An 11,619-nucleotide genomic window follows, 5' to 3' on the forward strand; every position below is an offset into this window, starting at 1 on the left:
TTTAGATCAGGAGTGTAGATTTTTAACTTCCCATGCACACATAATGGAGACAACAGTCTCCATAGCTTTGCATTATGGGGGGAGTTCGAGGCGGCTCTAAATACTGGGCATTTCGCTAAGCTTCAGTTGTCTTTAGAGCATAATTTGTTTGTAAGCAAGGATTAATCTGAAGATTCACATCTAGAGTTCCTCAGTGCTACACTCTTTGGTTTACAATCTGCTTAATTTCAGAATGCTTCAGAACAGCGGTTCTCAACCTATGGGTCGCGACCCCATTTGGGGTCGATCGACCATTTCACGGGGGTCGCCAAGCAAGGCTGTCCGCCATTTTCTTCCCCTTTTCTGGTGGGTGCCTTACCTCCCTTGAGCTGGGCCAGCTGGTGGTCGGCCTGCTCCGTCTCTGCCGCTTGCCAGCTACGCCTCGGCCGGCGCAGGGGGCGGAACCACGCATGTGCAGTGCTCCCGGGCAGGGAAAGTCCTGACTTATGACCAGTTTAGTCCTCGACCTACGACCGGTTTAGTCCTCGACTTACGACCGGTTTAGTCCTTGACTTACGACCGGTTGGGGGTCGCAGCATTAAAAAGGTTGAGAACCACTGCTTCAGAAGAATTATGAATTCTTTCAAAGCATATTTTTTTGGTTTTGAAAGTGGAGTTCATCTTTAATGGATACATGCTAATGAGTATTTTATTTTTGTTCACTTAGAATGTATATTTAAGAGTATTCTATTGTATTGGAAGAAATAAATTTGAATTTATAAAGAACAGATACATTTGCACTTACTGCACACAAAAATTCAAAACATTTGAGTTTGCTTCAAAAGGATATACAAATTTTTGCTACAAGTGTGTTTCTGGATTGCAACCTGATTTGTTTACAGTAATATGCAAGCATAATATGCAAAACTAATATACAGTAAAAGCAAAAATGTTTGGTCAAAGAGCCTGTGGCGCTCCAGTTGTTGCTAACTATTATTCGTCTCAATCTTATTCACCATGGCTAATGATGAGGGATACTTGGAATTATAGTTCAAAATATAAGGGCCAGATATTTTTTTACCTTCGATCTAAATAATCACTTTGTTGCTGTAGTATGGCATCAGCTTAACTTTATTTGTATTTATCTGACACTTAAGTTCCACCAATGTTATTGGAATTTACTTCTCTATAGAGTGATATAATGAAAATCTGGTATGCTTTAATAACAAAGCTCATTTTCTAGCTTATATTTTATGTTCTATAATAAAAAATATATTCATGTATTATCTAACCATTAGCTTTGCAGTGAGATTATCTCTTGTTTCAACTTTCATTCCAAGCCATAGTAATGTATGTAAATTAAACCATTCATGCCCTGAGTAGCAATTTTAAAATTTAATCAAACTTTAAATAGATGAATGAATATGTTAAATAGCCTGATATCTAATAGGTAGTTTACCAAGTTATTAAACACATACATGACTAACACGTTTGCAATAAGGATAGCAAGTTGTTTTTTTTTTACAAAAATGAAAGAAACAAGATTCATCCCTTGATACCGAAAAAAATTATATTGGTTTAGTTTTGTACCAGGTCACAGATAGGAGGAGAATATTGAACTGAAGTATGGCGGGAAACACATTGAAAGACAGAAAAGCCTGCTTTCTGGGGTCTAGGAATCTACTACTTCTGCTCATTACAGCAAAATCAGCATTGGAACATTTGCTGTATTGGATAGTATAGAATGCTGATAGGATTCTTTGATTTATCTGTCCTAACCTCTTCTAAGTATCACAAGTCTGCAAAAACCCATCCACCAAACATAGACTGCTGTGATTTGCAGTCATTATGGTAAATGGCTATACTGATAGATACAGCCGTTTGTCAGAATTTGCATCCTCCCTTCTTGTCTGTTCAAAAAGTGATGAGTTTACAGAACTAAAACCAAGTTAAATCACTAGCTGAGTAATCACAGGTTTAACCATAGCAGAATTCACTTCCTCTTTGCCTATGTAGACTGAGGGGAAGAATACAGTAGCTTCTTCAATGGACTTTTGATCTTGCACATCAAAGACCTAGCAAGCAAAAGCTTGATGTCCTGTTCATCTGCAACTCTCCCACCTGACTGGCCTGGAAGAGGAGACAAATGAAAGCAATATGGTTTTTTGTCCAACAGGTCCCTGGTCTCATGGATCAGCTGATCCTTGGCATCAGAGATAGCATTTTGAAAGAGCTGTTCTCTTCTGTCACTTGCCTTCTGCGCACATGTATGGGAAAAAAAGTTTTCATACCAACAAGATTGATGTATACTTTAATGACACAACGAGAATAATATCTGGAACCCTTAAATCCATACTGCTCTCATGACTCCATGTTCTTTCTAACGTTGCCCCTCCTGATCTCAGGTGACAACAGACAGGCCGAGAGTGGTATAAGATAATTATGCCACTAACTGCTAGAGATCTTCCAATATAAAAAAATAAGTATAAAAATATGTATTCTCTACCTCTCATCAGACTTAAGTCTAGGAAATCAGTTTGGGATAACATACTACACTTTTATGATTTAGATGAAGAATGGTGATTAAGATGGACCACTTTTAATAATCATAACCACACACAGATCCAACAAAACCACTTCCAGGAAGGCAGTTTCCCCGAAAAATGTGGAGCCACCTGAATAGAATTAGGACAGGCCATGTCAGAACTAAGGCAAAGCTCTTTAAGTGGGGAATGGCCGAGAGCCCACAATGTGACTGTGGTATTCTGGAACAAACTATAACATATATATTTTAAGAATGTCTTGTCAGGAAATTTCAAGGCACCTGGGATAATCTTATTATAGCCACACTAGAAACAGTTAGATGGTGAGCTTCTTTAGATATTGAATTATACCATCCATCCCATTGCATGCTATAGTTCCATATTATGGTGATTTTATTATAGTTTCATCTTAGTTTAATATTTTATCTCCTATATTGTATCATCACATCTATCTATCTATCTATCTATCTATCTATCTATCTATCTATCTATCTATCTATCTATCTATCTATCTATCTATCTATCTATCTATCTATGCTTTATTTAAACTAAATTTGTATATCAATGATTACATGACCTCTGTAGATGCCATACACTAAATATTGTAAATAAATAATTTTCCTTCCCAGGATCAGCTATTAAGCCTCCCAGCTAATGAGGGCAGGTGAGGTTGCATAGAATAGAGGGAGGGAGAGGCTGTTGATTTCCCCACAATCCCACGATAAGTTCAGCCTCCTCCTCCTCCTCCTCCTCCTCCTCCTCCTCCTCCTCCTCCTCCTCTGACTAGTCCATACCCCCATTACTGGTTAGCTGGCTGGATTGATCCCTTCAAAACCATACTAGTTATTCTCCCACTTCCCAACCTGACTGGTTCTAGAGCACAGGTCTAGGGACTATAGCAGTGATGGCAAACCTTTTAGAGACCGAGTGCCCAAACTGCAACCCAATTATGTAGCGTCGGGTACCGGGTGGGCATGACCCATTGTGTGGGTGTGACCAATTCGGTGGGCGTGGCCAATTCGGTGGACATGGCTTCAGTGGTAACGGCACTGGGTGGGACTAAAAAGTTCAATCAATCAATTCCAACTTTGCGATATCTTTTTTTTCCCCACAAGAATTTGAAATTGATTGATTGAACCATTTTTTTGGGGGGGCAAACGGCGGCGGAAGCCTAAATCGAAAAGATTTTATAAAACCCAGCTGAAGGCCTAGGACTGGGGCGACGGCGCATGTGCCCACAGAGAGGGCTCTGCGTGCCACCTGTGGCACGCGTGCCATAGGTTCGCCACCATGGAACTATAGAAAGACATGCTCAATCTAGCTTAAACTGCTCGATGGACCAAGAGTCTCCTGATTGCAAGCTGGTTAAATGTGCCAATGTGTATTGTTGGCAAAAAAAATGCTTCTTTAACACTTAACCAGCTCGCATCTGGAAAGGACTGGGAATAACATGAAGGAACATTGTAAAATATAGCAGAAGAAAGAGGCATATTGTGCCATGGTTAGTTGTAAGTGCAGAAAGGTCTTATGAGAGCGTATTACTTGCTTTTTAATCTACTTTCCCATCTGGTTTTTCACAAACTGGGAAACCAACACCACAAAATGTATACAAGCTGAAAGGTTAAAATAAACTTTGGATTTCTAACAGGTTAGTAATTTTGTTATTAAAAAAGGCTCATGCAGCTTAATAAACAGTTATTGCTGATTTCTGCAATACGGTTGATTTTATACATAAAAGAGAACATGTTTCTCTGTGTTTAGAAATTTAAAGCCTATACCTTCACAGAAGAGAAAGAAAATTAATATTCTTGCTTATGATATAGATTTTTAACATTTATTATTTTACAAACAACTAATCAGATTAGAAAAATAATAATTTGCCTTATAAAGAAACCACCATGAAGGTATTGATGTAAAACTAGATTACTTATTCTAGGATAGTAACAATAATCTTTCATGGATGCTCTAACTATTTTTTATTTGTTTTGTTCATGGATGTTATATTTGAGTATGGAATAGGTCAGCAAGTTTAACTGAATGACAATGATGCAGAATCCAGCCTACAGTTTACTCTATTAAAAACTGAATTAGTTATATGCTTTGCTTTTATTTCAGACATAAATATTGCTCTGATATTAGAGAGATAGTGAGGGCATTTTACAAATCATTTTTAAAATAATTCGATTATTCCAGTGCTCCCTTTTTAAATAAATGTTTGTCATTACTTTTTTACATGGAAAAAAATGAACTGAAGAGATATCCAACCTATTGACTGTCTTTAAGAAAAAGTACATTAAACAACTCCTCCCTACCTTCTCATGTTAAATGAATTTTAATCCCTAGTTCTTTTTATTGTAAAGGAATGTAAAGGGATAAACCTAACCTTTTGTAAGGTGTGTTGACTCAAAAAATGCTTGCCAGAACTTCCACAAGAAGAACGAAATGGCATTTTACTAAAAGAATAAGGTGGATTATTTGCTGACCAGTTTATTTAAAAAAGGGGGAAATTTATGCTTATATTTTTCTTGTTTCCTTCCAGGTGCAAAAAGCTTTGTGTAAGAGATGTTTTCAAGGTCTGTGCTATCATAATTTTTTGTTGAAAACATCCATCATTATCATAGTTCCCATGAACTGAAGGAATATGCTGGCATAGTATACAAGATTTTTTTTTAAATTATTGTTACCATAGTCTGATAGACTTTGATATTTTAACTTTGAAATCTGTCTGGATCTGCTAGAAATAGTTAATGCCAGTGTTCTAAGGACACAGGTGACATTTAGTCTAGACTTCTCATAACTAATCTTTTCTAGTGTAAAATATTGTGGTGACAGAATTTAATCAACATTGGCTGACCTCTGAAAGCTAAGGAGAGTTGGACTTAGTAAGTACTTAGTATTTAGTCCAAGATGAGAGACCAACAGGAAATCCCACAGCTAGACTAGAGTGTTGATAAGCAACCCAAAAGAAGGTAATGGCAAATCACATTCATATTGTTGCCAAGAAAACTACATTGGCATGTTCATAAAGTCACTTCAATTCAAAAAATATTAACTTTTTCCAAAAATAAATTTGTAAGCTAATTCTTCTTATCAGTAACCACTCCCCCCACTCTTTAAACTGTGTTTGCTAGGGTTTCATCTTTCTCTTATGTCTTATGGGTGGTTATGAGCAACTGCTATTAGTGGATTTACTTACTTAAAAAGTATTTATAGCTTTCCTTTTATCCAAGGGATCTTACTGAAGATTACGATTCATGTTAAAATTGTGTATTAAAATAGTACTTCCTTAGATGTCTTATGAATCTGGATGCCTTCCAGATGGTGTTTGAGAATTTTCCTGGCAATCTGGTAGACTTTACTCACTAAGTGCCTCTTGACCTCTAGAATTACAAAGCCACCCAGATATTTGGCATGTTGTTCCGAAGTAGCTTTTGTCAGATGATCTTGGGAAATTCCTTGATTTACTAAGGACCCCCCAGAGTTGAAGCAATAGAAGTGATATGTAGACTGCCAATGGAGATAGACAAGAGAATCTGACTCAGCTCAATGCAATAATGGCACTGAAATTTTAGTACTTCTCCACCCTTATTACATCATCAGATTATTGTCCAGCAACATTCTGCTTCCTGTTGGGAGTAATTGGGAAGGCTGACCATCGGGCCAGGGGAACTTTTCCCAGAAAATTTTGCAAATGAAGTTGTTCACATTTCCTGAATCTTTGACTGTTTACATATTGTAATGTAATATTACTGCCATCTCTCTTAGCAATGTTTGATGTCTTCAACTATGTTAACTTCTAGGTCAATGTTTCTCAACCTTGGCAACTTTAAAATGTGTGGACATTGAAGTAAGTAACACAGCTGGTTGGGGAATTCTTAGAAGTTGAAGTCCACAGGTCTTAAAATTGCTAAGGCTGAGAAACACTGTTCTATGCTATCTGCAAGAGTTGGGAATTGGAGATACTGTTTTGCTCCCTCCTGAGCGGGACATTCCAGTCGATGGAAGGAGGAGACATTTGTTTAGTCTCTCTTGTGGAGTGTCCTAAGATGCAATCCTTTCTTTCCTACTTTTTAACATTTGTATGAAACTACTGTATAAGGTCACCCCTTCCCTACATGTGTCCCTGTATCTTCCCTACACTGAAGATTATTTCTGGTTGAGCCAGAGATAATGTGGAGATCTTAATGCCTGGAGGCTGTTTTGTGTACTATATGGGCCAAAATAAGCCAACAAGACAAAGCTACTGGTTGTCCAGAACAACAATTAGTCAACAATGGTTTTAAATTTGTACAGCATGGGACTTCCCCTGAAGGAACATGTTTACTATTTGTGGATCTCCCTAGCCCATGGGTCCCCAACCCCGGTCCGTGGACCAGTACCCTTCCACAGCCCATTGGGAACTGGGCTGCACGAACAGCGGACAAGTACACGAAGCTCCATCTGGACCAGCTGCTGGTCCCACAGAGCCAGGACGGTTGGGGACTGCTACCGTAGCCTTAAAACTACTGCTGGATAGGCAAGAAGAAGCCATGGCACCCTGCTTAGCTGGTGCACCAATTGCGCTAGCTAGAGCAGGAGGTTTTTGGCAATATTTTTTCATACCCAAATCATCCCATATTTAGACAATTAACACACTATACTTGAGGCTGTCTGTAAGGATCCCTCAAAACTGCTGTTGCAGTTGCAAATGCAGCAGTATATATATTAATGATTAAAAGTGTCCGACGTGCTGTTTTTCATCTATAAAACTTTCTATAGTTTGGCTTATAGGTGTCTTCAGGACTATCACTTCCAAACAGAATTGATATATCCAGTAAGTTGTTTGTGGGAGAAGATGGTAGCAGTTATCCATTTGTAAAAGGCAAGAGGAATTTGGAGCCAGAATTGGTGCTTTTCTGTGAGAGTCCAAACTAACAGCTTATTAAAACTGAACTCTTCAGAGAAAATTTATAGAACAGTGTATTGGTGCTATCTGTGTTTTGGTGGTGGTTGGTTGATATATTGTAACATTTTTATGAGTTTTATATTCATGTGATAACATGTTTTATGTCTTTAGCTACCAGGAGGATTAGCTAATTATGGCACTATACAAAACTAATAAATATGAAAATAAGGCAAATGAAATAAAATCATAAAACCAAATGAAAATAAATTTAAATACACATTATTCTGTTAGATGAGTATGACACATTAAAATTAGAGTACATCCTTGCAATTCTTCCCTGAACTTCCATTTGTTGCTTTTAGAAATTAGGACACAGCAAGGATTAAAGTGGCATTGTCGTAGCTATGCTTCATGCACCTGATACTTGTGGAAAATCATACTTCTTGGAAACCACCAAAGTCTTTCCATTGACACAATCATTTCCCTTACTGGAATAAGATAGGAAAAATCTTTTCCAGTTCTCTAGATGTCTTCAAAATTTGCTCTGGGAGATTAAAACTGCTAACTCATAGGAAGAGAAATTGTAGATGGGAAAGAGAAAGGGAGAAAATCCAGTGATCTGAACAGATTGCCATTCGTGCAACATTGGATTTTGACTAGTGACTTCTATTCAGAATATTGCAGAGGTTGTTTATTATTTGTTAATAAACAATAAAATCCTCAAAAAGGATTCCTTCCAGCTGTTTTCTGTCCCTACAAACATTGTGCAGACATTTTCACTAGCAAATAGTAACGAATTGCTTTCAATGTATTTGTGGTAAGATAAAGAACAATTTTTGTACATGTTTACAAGCTATTAAACCTGAACTAATGGTTGGGGTGGGGGGAGAGGGATAAGACAACATGTCTCTTGTTGCAGTTAGAAGAACACTTTATCTGAAGAAACATATTCAGGAAAATTGCATTAGAAAAAAACTCCTTGCTCATGCACTTTTGCTCTTAGATGTTCTGATATAGTGTGAGGAACACATTTCACAGGGAATTTCGTTTTCTTCTTAAGCAATTACACCGTATCAGCTAGAGAGAAAACTATTAAACAACCATCCCTAACTCTTTATGTGACCAAGAGAGTGTTCATTCACAATAAAATTATCTTTAGAAATAAGAGGAAAAGCATGTATTTCTCAGTTTCATTAGATGTCAGTCTACTCATATCAGTTTATAATTTGATGCCTTACCTTCTGTAGGCTGTTCCTGTTATCTGACATTTGCTGGTCATTTGGACTGTCCAAAATTTCAGTGGGAGACAATTGGGCTTCGGGGCTCAACCCTGGATGTCAGATCTAATGGTATCACTGCTCAATCAGTTTCTCTCTTATTTTACAATCTATGTGTTTTGCCTAAACCCACATTCATTCATTTGTTCGTTCATTCATTCATTCATTCATTCATTCATTCATTCATTCATTCATTCAATTTAATGGCTGCCAAACTCCAAACAACTCTAAGCAGCTTACAACATAAACAAGGAAAACAATAAAAACAATTTAGTTAATTGTTTTCTGTCATAGTGTGATGAAGGAAACCATCCAAGAAAGAACCACAATGGATGGGTTTGTGTATAGCAATAAAGCAGACAACAAAAATAAACCACATGATGCCTTATTAAAGTGGGAGATAGCTCTAAAGAACAGATTTGCTAGCTTTCTATGAATGTGGAATAATTTACTACATAGAAGAGAAAACTTGTGCATATTTCTGTGTGCATGGAAATAATCATAAAAGTCTCATGTCTTGTATCCAGACCACATCAGATCTTGTAATCAGAGTGCCTGAAAATAATGCTTATTTGCCACCTAGCAGGACATTTCAAGGTTAATAAAACTGGACAAATGAAAAGGTGGATTAAAAACAGCCCCACCACTGAGAGAATTAGATGTTTACCATACATTAAGCAAAATAAGATTATTTTTAATGCTTTATATCCCCAAATCATCCTGAAGGCTTGGGAAAGGAAACAATCAGCTCTTCAAAGCTAGCCAAATATGACATGATCAGCATAATGGTGAATTAAGTACTCAAAGCATTTGATATATGTGTTATCTTAGTAATCCTTACAACAGCATTATGGAATAAAAATTAGTGATTGTAAAATACAATATTAGAATGGGAGTTTAATTAAGAGAGGTAGACTTGTCTAAGACCTCCTAGTCAGATTGTTTTTTTAAAAAAAGAACTTAAACCACGTAATCTATTTTCTTAACAATGTGTTATCTATAATAACCATTGCAGATTAAAATATACACATACAGTATACTAGATGTAACAAAGAAAGTTAATTTTAATCAACACTACTTGCTTGCTTGCTGACATAGCTTTTTCTTGAAGAAATCGCTAGAATACAGCCTCAAAAATTGAAAGTAAGATACGTAACAGATATTCCTCTGCTCCTTTCAATCCCAAAGCTTGCCACAGTTTACCCCAAAGGGAAAAGCATCTGTCTAGTTATGTTCTGTCTTTTCGACTCCCACCGCAGTCAAGACAGAGGTAGCTATAGTTTCTTTCTACTTATCACAACACTTCAAGCTTGATTAGAAATGTGGTCTAATGAACCCCCTTGGAACACATTGCAAAAATCTACACTCTTACAGGAAGCTCACAGGGTTACCTTGGCCCACTTGTTAGCCCACAGCACACGATTGATGATGTAAGGTAAAAAATAATAATAATAGTGATTGTTTTATGGTAGATATGGTGGTAGAGAACTCCTTGGAGGAGGGGAGCAGGGAGGAATAAATAGAATATATTATTCGGTGCAGAGATACTTCAGTGCAAGCTAGAAAAAGCATGTGAAGTTTACTTGCGGTTTAAAGATAATCTGAAATGTTGTATTTCTTATACAGGACTGCAGACACACTCAGAGGGGTTTGGACACATCAGAACTGAGATCTTGTGCCAGCATTATTAATCTTTTTCATTGGCTTTTGAAGCATCATTGGCTATGAATAAGTCAGTTGTTATGAAGATTAAAGGTGCAGGTTGCAAAACTCTGGTAAATAAAATCTCTCATCATTTTTACTGACAAATCCAGTTTCTCCCTATAGTTTTTTTTTAAAAATCACTATAATCCCCTTCTTGGCAGAACAATTCATTGTTTGATAACAGAGCTCATATTACCTCCCATGGTAAATACAACAAAAATAACTAAATAAAAATGCCTTACCTTAAAAGCAAACACTCGCTGACTCTAGCTTGATACACATTCAATGGCATGCATAGTTATATGGGATATAGTCCAAAAAACACCTTAGGAGCTGTGTGGCCTCTGCAGTGCCTTTCACTTGTTTAGTTTCTAAAAGCAACCACTAGCTGCACTTCATGGTGATTGCCAGGACACTTTGTAAACCATTGGAAGTGCTGTTCAAGGAAAACATGAAAAAGTCAAAGTTTCTCATTGTTTCACTTAGGATATTTCCAAAGGATCTGTCTGGATTGAAGCCAATAGATTGAATAAACACAGTATTCCATTCCATTCCATTATAGCTTCTATTATCCCCAACTAATACTGTGGGTATTATAGGCCAATGTATTTGGAGAGTATGCGTGTAAAGAGAGGGAAGAAGAATTCAGGTGGAGGCATTTCATTCTTTTCCAGAAATATGGGCAAAGAAGTCTTATATTATTTATCCAAAAATAACCCTCATTTGACTCAATACTGCTTACATCTTTTTCAATATAAAATTTTTATTGTTTTCATCATAAAAAAAAAAAAGAAATACATCACAGATATTACACAATGTTATATCCCATCCCCCCGCCCCCCGGACTTCCCAAACCAAACCTAGGCAAATATTCAAATACAAGTAAACAAATATTAATATCTCTAACTCCAAACTCTAAGCTTAAACAATCCATCTCCTCCGTATTAATAAAAATTATTCATTTAATTAATTCTTCAAATACCCAAAATCTTTACCATTTCAGCAAGATAGTTTAACACCATCCCTTACTTGTACAAAAAAAAAGAAAAAAAGAAAAAATTCCCATCTTCCATAAAGTTAACAAGTAAATTCTATCATTTCATCAAACTACACCTATAAAAAATCATTTTGAACCCTTAATAAGGTTTACAACTTCAATTACTTAATTATCATTCAATTGTTTATCAAATATAACATTAACAATAAGTCCACCTCCTTCAACCATTATTAA

This window comes from Protobothrops mucrosquamatus, unplaced genomic scaffold, assembly GCF_001527695.2.
Source record: "Protobothrops mucrosquamatus isolate PMUCROS unplaced genomic scaffold, P.Mucros_1.0 scaffold1136, whole genome shotgun sequence".
In the NCBI taxonomy this organism is placed as follows: Eukaryota; Metazoa; Chordata; class Lepidosauria; order Squamata; family Viperidae; genus Protobothrops; species Protobothrops mucrosquamatus.